Source organism: Bos grunniens, chromosome 7 (genome assembly GCF_055505025.1).
Source record: "Bos grunniens cultivar Pamir isolate PY7600 chromosome 7, Bosgru_T2T1.0, whole genome shotgun sequence".
In the NCBI taxonomy this organism is placed as follows: domain Eukaryota; kingdom Metazoa; phylum Chordata; class Mammalia; order Artiodactyla; family Bovidae; genus Bos; species Bos grunniens.
In genome coordinates this window covers 37223011-37238833 of record NC_141171.1, presented here as the reverse complement: position 1 = coordinate 37238833, position 15823 = coordinate 37223011, and the positions used below count along the sequence as shown (strand labels likewise).

The 15823-nt window shown below is 40.3% G+C and overlaps 1 protein-coding gene across 7 annotated transcripts in view; it reads left to right on the top strand.

The window, feature by feature from the left end:
* LOC147369038 (uncharacterized) overlaps nt 1–15823 on the top strand; it is a 1156454-nt gene that overhangs the window by 26053 nt on the left and 1114578 nt on the right. For 5 of the 7 annotated variants that reach the window (XR_015167171.1, XM_086410756.1, XM_086410758.1 and 2 more), the window contains exon 3: nt 12570–12624. The exons of the other annotated variants lie outside the window; for them this stretch is intronic. The gene's annotated coding sequence lies outside the window, so the exon portion shown is untranslated. The remainder of the gene's footprint in view (nt 1–12569; nt 12625–15823) is intronic. 7 annotated transcript variants of the gene reach the window in all.

The following is a 15823-nucleotide window of genomic DNA, read 5'->3' as shown; positions in this document are numbered from 1 at the left end:
ACCTGGTTCTTTTTACTTTTAAAAATGTGCTTATTAGGAGACTTAAAATGCATGATGTGGTTTACTTGTTTCTATTGGACAGCACTTCTTGAGGAGGGGGAGTCCAGGCATTTTTGTTGCTGTTGTTCAGTCACTCAGCCTTGTCTGACTCTTTGTGACCCCATGGACCACAGCATGTCGGGCTTCCCTGTCCTTCACCATCTCCTGGAGCTTGCTTATATCCCTCCACTGAGTCGATGATGCCATCCAACCATCTCATCCTGTGTCATCCCCTTCTCCTCCTGCCCTCAATCTTTGCCAGCATCAGGGTCTTTTACAATGAGTCCTTTTCCAGGACTCTTCCCTGAGACCAATTCAAATGTCATATTAAGGAGCTTGCAAAGGGAGAAAATCAGAATGGAAACCGGAAACTCAATTCCCATAAATTCTGAATGATACTCCATATGACTGAAGCTGCCACTTCACCATGACTGTACATTCTGGGTCCCTTTAGTTCTCTAGACTCTTAAAGGTTTTGTTTAAAAAAAAAATGGCCTCATGCTCACAGGATTGGTCCCCTTGTCTTGTCTCTCTTACCAATTAGCCTGTCCTGAGGCTGAGAACACAGCGGCCCTCCCACCTTTGCTCCTGTTTTCCACGTGGTCCTCATTCTGTACTGCCCAGGGTGGTCTGGGGTGTTGATCTATAGAGCCACTAAAGCATCCTCGGAGGTTTAATGAGAGGGGGAAATTCACGCTGACCAGAGTTTCTTTTGGAGTAAGAATTGTTTGGATTGAATTGTTGAAATAATTCGGTGTAGCACTCTGTGTGGAGAAGGATAATGAACCTGAGACCACCAGCAGGTCCTAAAGTTACTAATTTGCCTTCTGAAGAGCACAGATTTGGTTAATTGTGGGACTTCTGTTCTGCTAAGTTGTGAATACAAGTTTGAGGCTGGAAGGTGAATTGCTCAGGACAGTGGAGAGGGGGAAAGCAGCCACGGGCGTTCTTCTCTCCTCTTAATCCATTCAGCAGATGTGCTTTTGTTAATGATTTAATGACTGTGCATGGGCTGAGAAAGCCGAGTATTAGTCTCTGGGGCACCCATGTATCTTCACCTGGTACTGGCATGCTCTGACAAAAAGCGTTTTCCTGATAGTTGCTTTTGCTGCCTGACCTGGTTTGGTTAGGACTGCGTGTTTCCTGATGAAGAAATGAGAGAGCTGTGTGTGTGTGTGTACAAGGCTTGAGAGACCGTGCCTTGAGAGAACATCTTCAGGAAAGCAAGGCAGAGGCCATGTCTTCAAACTAGACAATTGCTTTCTAGGATTTAGTAAATAGAACTATTGCATTAATGAGAAATGCAAACAAATGCATCCTCCTATGAGCCTATGAGACAGAAGTGACAATGGAAGATGCAGAGGGAAAGCCAAGGATATACTTGCTCAAACTATCCAGTCTGTGTGAAAAGAAAGGAAGCCTGTGACAGACTTAGAGAACAAACTTCTGGTTACAGGGGCAAGGGTCGATGGGAGAGGGATAGATTGGGAGTTTGGGATTGACCAGTACACACTGCTAGATGTAAAATAGATAACCAGCAAGGACCTACTGTATAGCACAGGATACTCTGCTCAATATTATGTAACAACCTAAATGGGAAAACAATTTGAAAAAGAATAGGTACACGTATACACGTAACCGGTCACTTTGCTGTACATCTGAAACTAACATGATATTGTTAATCAACTATGCTCCAATGTAAAATAAAAAGTTAAAGAAGAAGAAAGGAAAAAAGATTCATCCATCTGGTCTCTCGATTCACTTCTAACTAACCAAGAACCATAAGCAGGTTCTATTCTTTCTGTGACCCAAGGACAGCACCTTCTTTCACTCCTTTCTAATAGTCCCTCCCCACCCTTCCTGGGCACTTAAGCTAGCATTCTGCATCCAGGGGATACTGACTGCACAAAGACGAGAACCTGAAAAGGGGCTTCTTGGCAGGGCCTGGAGTGAGGGTGCTCCTAGTCACCCTGGACTCCCGGAACTGATTCAGAATTACTCTCTGTCTAAAGCAGAGTATGACTTGATCGGGCTCATGGCTGATTGCCGTTTACGGAGCCTAAAATTGCAGGACCTGACACTGCCTGTGATCAGGCAGAAGCCGGCCGTCTGAGCCCCGGGACTGGCTCTTTGAGTTGTGCCTGGAGAGCATGTGAGATGCAGCAGCTCTGCACTTCTGGGCCACTTGGCTCCCAAAGCAGATGTGGGCTGATGAGTTTGCTGAGCTGCAGGGAGTTGTTCTGGACTTTCTTAAGAGCTCTGAAGGACACAGAGTCACACTTCTCCAGAGGGTGCCTGGGCATCAGCCCAATATTTTGACGGTGACTTGTCAACTTTGTGACCCTTCTAGGGTCTGCCCTGCGGAGATGCCCATTCCTATCATCTCCAGGTGGGAAATCAGAAAAGTGCCAAGAGAGATGCCCTCCTTCCAAAAATAGAGCCACAGATTAGCCCATTCTAGTGAACATGGTAACAGCAGTTGCTGGTGATATTAGTCATATGAGCAAATACTTAAACGGGGCTTGCTGTGTGCCAACTACCATTCTAGGCTTTGCACACTCAAAGTCTGGTACTGTTGTTGTCTCCATTTTATAGATACAGAAACCAAGGCAGAGAGGATACATAATTTAGCTAAGACCACACATTTGATAAGTAGAAAACTCTGAATTCAGCATGAGTCTCAGCTCTTAGTCACATCCACTAGATTGCCTTTTGCTATGCATTTACTCACTGAAACATTTTTTGTCTGTTCACTCATATTACAGTGTGTGAGACATGTAGCAGTCAGTACTCAGCAGTCACAAACAAACATGTCACAGAGACCCAAAACAGATTCAGCCTAGGCACTTGTCTCCAGATCTCTGCACAGAATCGAGGAATTCTTAGTAACTTCGTGACTTAGGAACGTTCCTTAGACTGAAAGGCTGATACATGTGAGATGCACACACTCGTCTTGGTTGTGTGCATGTGGCAGCAAATGGAGTGGACTTCATTTGTGTAGTCAGGTCTCTCTGACCCTGGGTGTGTGGTTCTGGGCCCTGACATAGGGTCTATGTAATTTCATCTTAATGCAAATTCTATGGTTTGGATTTTGAGAAAAGGAAAAAAGTCTTAAAACATACCTCAAAATCCCACAATCAGCCTGTGCAGACTTCTAGGGTTTGATAAGACAGAACAGGAGAAGGAAAGAAGCAGTGATGCCTCAAAGGGTCACCAAACCAAGAAGCAGTGATTTCTTATCAGGGGATCTAAATCTCCTTTCCAAAAGATAAAAATAAATTCAGGGAATTATTACTTCTTGGGTAGAAAGATTAAGAAAGTTTGCCTAATGCAAGCATGTCACTGAAATAGTGTACTTTACTGTTTGTGAGAGTGTGCAATACAGACCTAATTTATTTAGATTTAGCATGAAGATATGGAGGGTGTGTAACTTAAAACAGTGTTAGTAATGGTGGGAATTAGGCCAAAGGGATGGATTGTGCAGACTCATATTCTCTCCCCTGCCACCCCTTAGAATGAACAGATATAACGTTTAAATGTGTTTAAAAAGGGTAGTATTAGTGGGTCAGGAATTATGAGGAATCTCTGAAAGTTAGAATTTAGGTGAGATCAGATTGAAAAAGGAATCCACAGCCCCAAACTGTCCAGCTCTTTGCAACCACATGAACTGTAGCCCTCCAGGCTCCTCTCTGTCCATGGAACTCTCCAGGCAAGAATACTGGAGTGGGTTGCCATTACCTTCTCCAGGAGATCTTCCCAACTCAGGTCTCCCGAATTACAAGCAGATTTTTTACTGTCTGAGCCACCAGGGACACTCCTTATAATTGGTGCAGGGGAAGGTGTGGAAGGACTTGACAGGGGCCCTGAGGGAGCTGGAGCTAGAGGTGGTGGGTGGGGAGAGAAGAGGGGCGTGAACGAATCTTTGAGGTGAGAGGCCTCCTTCCCTCTTTTACATAATAGCTGCTCCTCTGGAAGGTGGGGTGATGCCCAGGGTGGTTGATGACACCACAAAGGATGATGGCCCCTGTGCCAGGACTCTAGGGTGATGATGGTTTGGAGAGAGGCTGTGATTATAGACAGGCTAATGGGAAACAGGTAATAAGATGATGACCTCACAATCCCAAATCATGACACATGAAAGGAGGACCATCATGAAAAACAGGCATCTCATTTAGAAATAAGGAATATCTGAAGGGATGTAATTATATGTATAATTAGTATTTTCAGAGGTCTGTGTGAAAATACTATTCTGCACCCTATCAGCCTGTCATTCAAATATGAAGGTAAAGTAGGGCATTTTAAACAACAAAACACTTCAAAATATGCTACTTGTGAATACTATTGTGAAATAATAGAGAATATACTTTAGCATTGTTAAAAATAAACTCAAGAAAAATATGGAAGCAGTACTGAGTAAAAAAAGCATAACTTATAATTGAATCTTAATTATTTAAAGTGTGATAAAATTTGGAACTAAAATCTCATATAATTTCACAAGTGGATGCTCAGGGGAAAAGGGAGAGGATAGGAGGCTGTAAGTGTGGATTAGAAGTAGGCTTCAATAGGTAAATGTAAGTTTTACATAAATTTTGAATATACATGGTAGAAATTTGAGTGAAACTACTCAAATAGAAGAGATAGGAAATATCACTTCTAAACAATTAAAGGAAGAACATGGAATAAACACGATGTGTAAAACAAATATAAACAACCTAATGAATTTATCAAATAGTAAAATAAGAAGAAATAATAATGGACAATAAATATAATACACACAAAAATAATGATTGGAACAAATTCAAAGTATGAGAAATAAATGTAAATGGTTTAAGTAACTCTGTGAAAAACAAAACTATGGGTGAGAAAAATGAAGATCCAGCTGTGTTCCTTATGAGACACATGAAGTGACCTTAGTTGGTGAAAATATATGGATGAGTAAAGATATTCTAAGCAAATACTAATAAAAACCAATAATGATAACAAAACTTACTGTAATATATTAATATTAGACAAAATAGAATTCAAGGTCAAGATTAATTAAAGAGAAAAGCAATGTACATAATGTTGAAAAAGGTCCAAACCAACAACAAGTATACTTTATGAACACCAAAGTCAAGTTACCTAAGTCAGAAATCACTGCAAGTAGGAGTGAAATATATGTTGTTTAGAAGCTGACAGATCAAGTAAGCAAAGTTTAAAATAAAACTATAGTGAATTTGAATAATAATTATCAAGCTTGATGACCTTCAACTATTAGGATCATGAGTTGGTTACTTGGGGCTACACAATTCAGGATATAAGACATATTATTTGTCTCACAATTTATACCATCACAGAGGCCCTGCACCCATCACTCCATTCCTCCATTCTTTGATTTCTCTCTCTCTTCCTTCTGTCTTCCTACCTATTTTACTTTATTTGTCCTAAATGATTCAAACAGTACAAAAGAGAGAAAGGATAGAGAGAAAGGATCATTCTCTGTCCTCATTTATCCTTCAGTTTCCCAGTTCTCCACCCCAGACTCAACTGCCATTTTCAGTTTATGTACCATTCAGGATAATCTATGCAAATACAAGTTTAAGCCAGTATGTATATATCTATGTAATTAAGTACATATTTCTGCTTTTTTAAGATGCATGCATGAGACACATACATTTCCCCATGTTAACAGTTTTCTATAGCATCATTTTTTTTCACATTTAATATAATTAGACATTTCTTAATCCTTTACTTTTTTTTTTTAATAGAAGTGTAGTTAGAACTGGACATGGAACAACAGACTGGTTCCAAATCGGGAAAGGAGTATGTCAAGGCTGTATATTGTCACCTTGCCTATTTAACTTATATGCAAAGTACATCATGCAAAATGCCAGGCTGGATCAAGCACAAGCTGGAATCAAAATTGCCGGGAGAAATATCAGTAACCTCACATATGCAGATGACACCACCCTTATGGCAGAAAGTGAAGAACTAAAGAGCCCCTTAATGAAAGTGAGAGAGGAGAGTGAAAAAGCTGGCTTAAAACTCAACATTCAGAAAACTAAGATCATGGCATCTGGTCCCATCACTTCATGACAAATAGATGGGGAAACAATGGAAAAAGTGGCTGACTTTATGTTTTGGGGCTCCAAAATCACTCCAGATGGTGATTGCAGCCATGAAATTAAAAGATGCTTACTCCTTGGAAGGAAAGCTATGACCAATCTAGATAGCATGTTAAAAAGCAGAGACATTACTTTGCCAACAAAGGTCCGACCAGTTAAAGCTATGATTTTTCTAGTAGTCATGTATGGATGTGAGAGTTGGACTATAAAGAAAGCTGAGCATCAAAGAATTGATACTTTTGAACTGTGGTGTTGGAGAAGACTCTTGAGAGTCCCTTGGACTGCAAGGAGATCCAACCAGTCCATCCTAAAGGAAATTAGTTCTGAATATTCATTGGAAGGACTGATGTTCAAGCTGAAACTCCAATACTTTGGCCACTTGATGGTAAAACTGACTCATTTGAAAAGACCCTGATGCTGGGAAAGATTGAAGGCGGGAGGAGAAGGGGATGACAGAGGATGAGATGGTTGGATGGCATCTCCCACTCGATGGACATGAGTTTGAGTAGGCTCCGGGAGTTGGTGATGGACAGGGAAGCCTGGTGTGCTGCAGTCCATGGGGTCACAGAGTTGGACATGACTGAATGACTTAACTGAGTTGATTTGTAATGTTTCAGGTGTATAGCAAAATGATTTGATTATATACACACACACACACACACACACACATATATGTATATATATTCTTTTTAAGATTCTTTTCCTTTATAGATTATTACAAGATATTGAATATAGTTCCCTGTGCTATACAGCACGTCCTTGTTGTTTATCTGTTTTATATGGAGTAGTGTATAGCTGTTAATCCCCAAATCCTAATTTATCCCTCTCCTGCTCCTTTTCCCTTTGGTAACCATAAATTATTTTCTATTAATATGTATGTGAGTATATTTCTGTTTTGTAAGTAAGTTCATTTATATCTTTTTTTTTTAGATTTCACTTGTAAGTGATATTATATGATATTTGTCTTCCTGTCTGACTTCACTTAGTGTGATAATCTCCAGATCCATCCATATTGCTGCAAATGGCATTATTTCATTTATTTTCATGGCTGAGTAAGATTCCACTGTATATATGTACCACACCTTTATCCATTCATCTGTCAATGGACATTTATGCTTTTTTGTTATGTGCAGAGGTATCATTTTAAAGTTCTAAATATGGTTCCCTTGCATGAGTGTATCATTTTTTGTGACCATTATGAATAATGTGTCTATGCTGCTACTGCTGCTGCTAAGTTGCTTCAGTCGTGTCCGACTCTGTGCGACCCCATAGATGGCAGCCCACCAGGCTCCCCCATCCCTGGGATTCTCCAGGCAAGAACACTGGAGTGGGTTGCCATTTCCTTCTCCAATGCATGAAAGTGAAAAGGGAAAGTGAAGTTGCTCAGTCGTGTCTGACTCTTCACGACCCCATGGACTGCAGCCCACCAGGCTCTTCCACCCATGGGATTTTCCAGGCAAGCGTACTGGAGTGGGGTGCCATTGCCTTCTCCAAATGTGCCTATGACCATCTTTATATCTATATTGGTGACCGGTTTTCTAAAAGTAGACTCAAATGTAAATGAATGGAAAGAAACATTTTTAAGACTTTTGAGTAGGTGTTGCCAAATTGTTTTGTACAGTGTTTTCTTGTTTTTTATTGTGAATTCAACATCCATTACCCAGATACTAGTGTAAGTTTATATTTTAACAAGTGAATAAAATTTTAGCTAAGAAATCTGCTAGTGATGAATTAATGGTTAAGGAATACTAATCCTCTTTGAAACTGAAGACCCAGGCCTGTTTTTCTGTATCTTCAGGTTATTAACGGTATTTGCTGTAGCCAAGATCAAGCTTCATGCATGTGCATTTTTTATTGTAAATTCAGTTCAGTTGCTCCGTCATGTCTGACTCTTTGTGACCCCATGAACCGCAGCACAACAGGCCTCCCTGTCCATCACCAACTCCCGGAGTCCACCCAAACCCATGTCCATTGAGTCGGTGATGCCATCCAACCATCTCATCCTCTGTCGTCCCCTTCTCCTCCTGCCCTCAATCTTTCCCAGCATCAGGGTCTTTTCTAATGAGTCAGCGCTTTGCATCAAGTGGCCAAAGTATTGCAGTTTCAGCTTCAACATCAGTCCTTCCAATGAACACCCAGGACTGATCTCCTTTAGGATAACTGGTTGGATCTCCTTGCAGTCAAAGGGATTCTCAAGAGTCTTCTCCAACACCACAGTTTAAAAGCATCAATTCTTCGGTGCTCAGCTTTCTTTATAGTCCAATGCTCACATCCATACCCGACCAACGGAAAACCCATAGCCTTGACTAGACGGACCTTGGTTGGCAAAGTAATGTCTTTGCTTTTTAGTATGCTGTCTAGGTTGGTCATAAAACTTCAGGATAAAAAATGGGAGGGAGATCAAAAGAATTCAGTATCCCTTGGCTTTCTCTGAAGTTTAAACTTAAATATATTCTGTACCTTTATAATAGATTGAAGAAAGAAAAATGTTCTTTAGGGGAAATGACAACATGGCAAAGTTTCATTTTAATGGGTTATACAACCCTTTTAAATGAGTAAAGCCTGAAGGCAACCAAACTTGTTTCACGGCATAAAGCACCAAATATAGGTGTGATCATGGGGCTATGTCCATGGTTCCAAAACAATAATTGTCTCTTAATATGCTCCTAATATAGTACCAATGGAAGGATTTTCTAGAAAATTAATTTGGAATTGGACATTACTACTTGTTATATCAATATCTTAAAGGTTCATAATTTACATTACTGTATTAATGGCTCTGAGAAACGCAGTTTAAAATCTCCTTAACTTCATATTACTCAGCATTTTTGAAGTTTATTTAATCAGTAACTCACCCCCACCCGTTTTAAAAACATGTGATACCTATTAAATAGCCTCAGAATCAGTGTTCTGGAGTGCATAATGGCCTATAATGTGGTGGATTCATTGAAATGATACCAAAGTGTTTTGTTGGTACAATTTCTGAGTAATACCTTCAAACTGTTAAATGGCAAGGCTGGTATTTTGGGACCCATCATTCAGCTAAGTCATAGGAATGAATCATGCTGAATTAGATGGCTTTAACTTTTCTTGTCTCTGTTGATTCCATCTTGATACTAAGATATAATTAGCTATTCCCTCTAATTACAACAGATGCTAAGAAGTTCCAAGATTTTCTTCAGACACCTGTGAACAGGTAAAGGATACACAACTCAGGAATACTGTTTTGTAGACTTGCCATTTCTTACATTCAGTCTGATCAGAGTCTATTAATATCCATTTACCCTCAAAACAAACAAACAAACAAACACGTTGAGGCTGGCAGAGGATTACCAAAAGAAGGGAGAGGCAGCCGTTGTAGGACACAGCCCCTACCCCCAGCTCATCCAGCAGTTGGACAGCGTTACATTACGATCAATAATGACTGCGGTCCCTTAATTCTGCCTACCAGTAGCTAACAGGAAATACCCTAATTACATGCCACAATTTGAAAAATCATAAATAGCTTTGATTAGTCTTTTCACTTCACTACCTATGTCTCACTTCAGTTCTATATTATGCTATAAATTACTTCTGTTCAAAAGATTTAAAATGAAGCTTTATTTTATTAATTTTTATGTCTTTATCAGTTTCTTTTGAGTGAAAATGGACAGATATTCATTATAAAGAATTCAAACAATCAGAAACATCTAAAGTAAAAAATAAGTGCTCACTGGTCCCCTAACCCTAAGGAGTAAGTGATGTTACTAGTTTGCTATGTATACTTTTATAGTGGGATAAATAGATGTTTATATTTTTATACATTTATCCACATATAATTTTTATTTCACAAAAATCTGATTGCTAATTTTATGTTCCTAGAGCTTATTTCCCCCCCTTGATATTTTTAACACTATTCCAGTTTGGTCTATACACATCTACATTATTCATTTTATAGCTGCTTAGTAGTTACAGTTTTACCAATCTCCCAAATATGGATAATTATAGATATATTTTTTCTTTACAAACAATGCACAGTGAGTATCATTTAACAGTGTAGTTGCATCTCTTAATTCTGAAGCCAACAGGTAAAGTGTTGGCCCCTAGAAGTGAAATGAACATAAATTCATTAAGTAATAGTAGTTGGTTTACCACATGTTGCAAATGTGATTTATAATAAATATTTAGTCTTCCTCCCTGTTTCTGGCACAGAGCTCCTAAAATCCTGGGAATTTCCTACCTGAGGAGACCCTTAAAGAGGTTTTTTGCTATGTTAATGAGTTGACTTTCCAGAAAGTACTTAGGAATGGGGGCTAGTTGCCCAGAGAACCAGTCCTGTGATTTAGAGAGTTAGAACTTTAAGTACCCAATGCCGACCTCTGGAGGGGGAAGAGGGGCTAGAGGTTGAGACGGGTCGCCAATAGGTACAGTTGATGAAAGCGCTGGCTATGTAGTGAAACCTTCATTAAAAACCCACAAAGGGGAGAGTTCAGAGACTTTCTGGGTTGGTGAACATGTGGAGGTTTGGGGAGAGTAGCATACCTGGATGGAAAGCATGGATGGGCCTCTCCCCATGCATTACCCCATGCATCTCTTACTTCTGGCTGTTCCTGAATTATATCCTTCTATAAGAAACAGGTAAGCTAGTAAGTAACATATTTCTCTGAATTCTGTGAGCTGCTCTGCAAATTAATTGAACCCAAGAAAGGTGTATTGGGAACTCATCTATAGCTGGTCACCCAGAAGGACAGGAGATAAACCGGAAGTTTGACCAGTGTCTGAAGTGGTGGAGATGGGTGCGGTCTTGTAGGTGTGAACTCTTCACTTGTGGAATCTGGTGCTATCTTTGGGTAAATAGTTAGATTCTCTGACACATGCTGGTTTCCAAGAATTTCCTGTTTGAGGTGTGGGGAAAATGTTCCCACAGTGGATTTGGTCCAGAACAGCTTCTACCATGTGCAGTACAAACCTGCCCTGTCATCAGATCAGATCAGATCAGTCGCTCAGTCGTGTCCGACTCTTTGTGACCCCATGAATCGCAGCACGCCAGGCCTCCCTGTCCATCACCAACTCCCGGAGTTCACTCAGACTCACGTCCATCGAGTCAGTGATGCCATCCAGCCATCTCATCCTCTGTCGTCCCCTTCTCCTCTTGCCCCCAATCCCTCCCAGCATCAGAGTCTTTTCCAATGAGTCAACTCTTCGCATGAGGTGGCCAAAGTACTGGAGTTTCAGCTTTAGCATCATTCCTTCCAAAGAAATCCCAGGGCTGATCTCCTTGAGAATGGACTGGTTGGATCTCCTTGCAGTCCAAGGGACTCTCAAGAGTCTTCTCCAACACCACAGTTCAAAAGCATCAATTCTTCGGTGCTCAGCCTTCTTCACAGTCCAACTCTCACATCCATACATGACCACAGGAAAAACCATAGCCTTGACTAGACAAACCTTTGTTGGCAAAGTAATGTCTCTGCTTTTGAATATGCTATCTAGGTTGGTCATAACTTTCCTTCCAAGGAGTAAGCGTCTTTTAATTTCGTGGCTGCAGTCACCATCTGCAGTGATTTTGGAGCCCAGAAAAATAAAGTCTGACACTGTTTCCACTGTTTCCCCATCTATTTCCCATGAAGTGCCCTGTCATACATTTGTACAAATGTATAATATATACAAGCATGTATAGTATGACATACATTCATATGTGATATGCAATTCATAGTGTTCTAATAAATAAAAAAGAGATTGTGTGGTTGAATTACTCCAAGTATAGAAATTTTCTTGTACATATGTTTTTGGGCACATGTGCAAGAACTCAACATAATTTTCCAGCCAAGAGTATTTTTATTAAGATGTAAATTTGATCATGTCATTTCCCTGCCGAAAACTCTTCATTGACTTTCATGTGAATTTAGACAATGTCCCAAATCTCTGACGTGGTTCATGTGGCTCTATGTTCGACTCTGCCAACCTCTCCAACTTCATCTGACACTCTTTCCATCACTCACTGGTCTTGGGCCATCCTGGTATTTTCCATTTATTGGATGTGCCTTTCCATATCTGAGTCATTTATGCCTGGAAGATTTTTCTTTCCACCAGTCCTTGGATAATCCTTCATGACTGCCAATCTGTAATGTACAACTGGGACCTCCTTTGTTAATTCTCATGTCAGCCACAGTTTTACTATTAGGATAGTTATGATTTTAAGAATATATGTATTTGTTCATTTATTCAACAACCTATATAATTTCATCCATTAGGAAAAAGCTTCATGAGTTTTTTACCACTGCATTCTCAGCCCCAAGCATCTAATGGGAGTTCAGTAAGTAGTGATAGTAATAATAAAATGAACCCTTGCAGAACACTTCACAGCACTACTCCAAGTGGTATATTTATGAACACATTTAATCCTCACCACAGTCCTCAGTTGTTACTACTATTTCCTCCACTTTACAGATAAGAAAATTGAAGCATAGAATGGTTACGTCACCTGTCCGCGGTCATATAGCTGGTAAGTGACACAGCTGCCACTTGAACTTAAGTAGTCTGATTCCAGCATCTGTACTCTTAATCTGCTGTAGTGTCTCAATATTTTCAATATGAGAGCTCTAATGCAGGCCAATGAAAGAAAACGCTTTGGAACTCCCCTGGCAATCCAGTGGTTCGGGCTCTGTGTTTCCACTGCAGGGAGCTGGGAGGGCGGGGGTGGTGGCACAGGTCTGATCACTGGTTAGGGAACTAAGATTCCACTTGCCTTGCTGTGTGGCCAAAAAAAAAGAAAGAAAGAAAACCCATGTACAAAAGTTCAGCAGCCACTCTGTACCATTTTTATTTTGTCTAAAGCCTTACTTATTAGTGTAAGACCTATTTGTACTATTGGGGTTTATTTTTGAGACATTTTATCTCTGATCATTAGATTCATCATGTTTAATAAATGCAAAAAACAATATAAATGTTAGAAAGTAATATAGGTCTATTTATTATGGAAACAGTTTGAGTTAAAAAATTAAAAGATCTAAGGAAAAGATGACTGTAGATTCACTTTGGACTGCCAAATTTCCCTCTAAAAGGTTACATTGTGTTTTTTTTTAATTCTTCATAGTTTATGGAAGTGTCTTCTCCCCACACTCTCCCTAACACTATGATTCATCTTTTACATTTTTGTCACTTGGCTGTGTTTCAAACTAAGATGTCTTTAGTTAACTGAAAATTGAGCATGTGTGGGCACTCGGTAAGTGCTTTTTTGCTAAGAGGTTGCTATTTAACAAACTTTGCATAAGTCATTTTCTTTAGGCTTCATAACTCTGTGTGTGTGTGTGTGTGTGTGTGTGTGTAATGGCGCCTTGAACAATTCAAGGGTTCTATTCCCCCAGTATTTACTGCGTTTTTAGTTGTGTGTTGGTAGATCATAAAGATGGTTTGTACCCAAGGGACTAGTAATTTAGTTAAATATTCCAGACCAACACTTACGACTTAGAGGTGAACAGTATAAAACAACAAATGACTCAGTGCTGGACTGTGTACGACAGACCACTAATGACAGGTCATCAACAGTGTTTTCAGAGCCATTGTACCCAGAAGGCCAACAGAGGCCTCGAGAGGGAGCCACGCGGGGAAAGGTGAGGCGTTTGTAATCCAGAAAGCAGGCAAGAGAAGGCTGCCCTGAGGCAAAACCTGAGTAGACCTTGGACCATGATTAGAATTTAAGTAGATTGGGGTGTGGCTTCCCTGGTGACTTCCGAAGCCCTGGTGGCTCAGATGGTAAAGGCTCTGCCTACAATGCAGGAGACCTGGGTTTGATCCCTGGGTCAGGAAGATCCCCTGGAAAAGAGAATGGCTACCCACTCCAGCAAAAACAAGACGGGGAGCTGACTGTGGCTCAGATCATGAACTCCTTATTGCCAAATTCAGACTTAAATTGAAGAAAGTGGGGAAAACCACTAGACCATTCAGGTATGATAAATCAAATTCCTTATGACTATACAGTGGAAGTGAGAAATAGATTTAAGGGACTAGATCTGATAGACAGACTGCCTGATGAGACTGCCTGATGAACTGTGGATGGAGGTTCGAGACATTGTACAGGAGATAGAGATCAAGAACATCCCCAAGAAAAAGAAATGCAAAAAAGCAAATGGCTCCCTGAGGAGGCCTTACAAATAGCCGTGAAAAAAGAGAAGCAAAAAGCAAAGGAGAAAAGGAAAGATATTCCCATTTGAATGCAGAGTTCCAAAGAATAGCAAGGAGAGATAAGAAAGCCTTCCTCAGCGATCAATGCAAAGAAATAGAGGAAAACAATAGAATAGGAAAAACTAGAGATCTCTTCAAGAAAATCAGAGATACCAAGGGAACATTTAATGCAAAGATGGGCTCAGTAAAGGACAGAAATGGTAGGGACCTAACAGAAGCAGAAGATATTAAGAAGAGGTGGCAAGAATACACAGAACTGTACAAAAAAAGATCTTCACAACCCAGATAATCATGATGGTGTGATCACTCACCGAGAGCCAGACATCCTGGAATGTGAAGTCAAGTGGGCCTTAGAAAGCATCACTATGAACAAAGCTAGTGGAGGTGATGGAATTCCAGCGGAGCTATTTCAAATCCTGAAAGATGATGCTATGAAAGTGCTGCACTCAATATGCCAGCAAATTTGGAAAACTCAGCAGTGGCCACAGGACTGGAAAAGGTCAATTTTCATTCCAATCCCAAAGAAAGGCAATGCCAAAGAATGCTCAAACTACCGCACAATTGCACTCATCTCACATGCTAGTAAAGTAATGCTCAAAATTCTCCAAGCCAGGCTTCAGCAATACGTGAACTGTGAGCTTCCAGATGTTTAAGCTGGTTTTAGAAAAGGCAGAGGAAGCAGAGATCAAATTGCCAACATCCGATGTATCATCAAAAAAGCAAGAGAGTTTCAGAAAAACGTCTATTTCTTTATTGACTATGCCAAAGTCTTTGACTGTGTGGATCACAGTAAACTGTGGAAAATTTCTGAAAGAGCTGGGAATACCAGACTACCTGACCTGCATCTTGAGAAACCAATATGCAGGTCAGGAAGCAACAGTTAGAACTGGACAGGGAACAACAGACTGGTTCCAAATAGGAAAATGAGTACGTCAAGCCTGTATATTGTCACCGTGCTTATTTAACTTCTATGCAGAGTACATCATGAGAAACGCTGGATTGCAAGACGTACAAGCTGGAATCAAGATTGCTGGGAGAAATATCAATAACCTCAGATATGCAGATGACACCACCCTTATGGCAGAAAGTGAAGAAAAACTAAAGAGCCTCTTGATGAAAGTGAAAGTGGAGAGTGAAAAAGTTGGCTTAAAGCTCAACATTCAGAAAACGAAGATCATGGCATCTGGTCCCATTACTTCATGGAAATAGATGGGGAAACAATGGAAATAGTAAGAGAATTTATTTTCTTGGGCTTCAAAGTCACTGCAGATGGTGACTGCAGCCATGAAATTAAATGATGCTTACTCCTTGGAAGGAAAGTTATGACCAACCTAGACAGCATATTCAAAAGCAGAGACATTACTTTATCAACAAAGGTCCCTCTAGTCAAGGCTATGGTTTTTCCAGTGGTCATGTATGGATGTGAGAGTTGGACTGTAAAGACAGCTGAGCTCAGAAGAATTGATGCTTTTGAACTGTGGTGTTGCAGAAGACTCTTGAGAGTCCCTTGGACTGAAAGG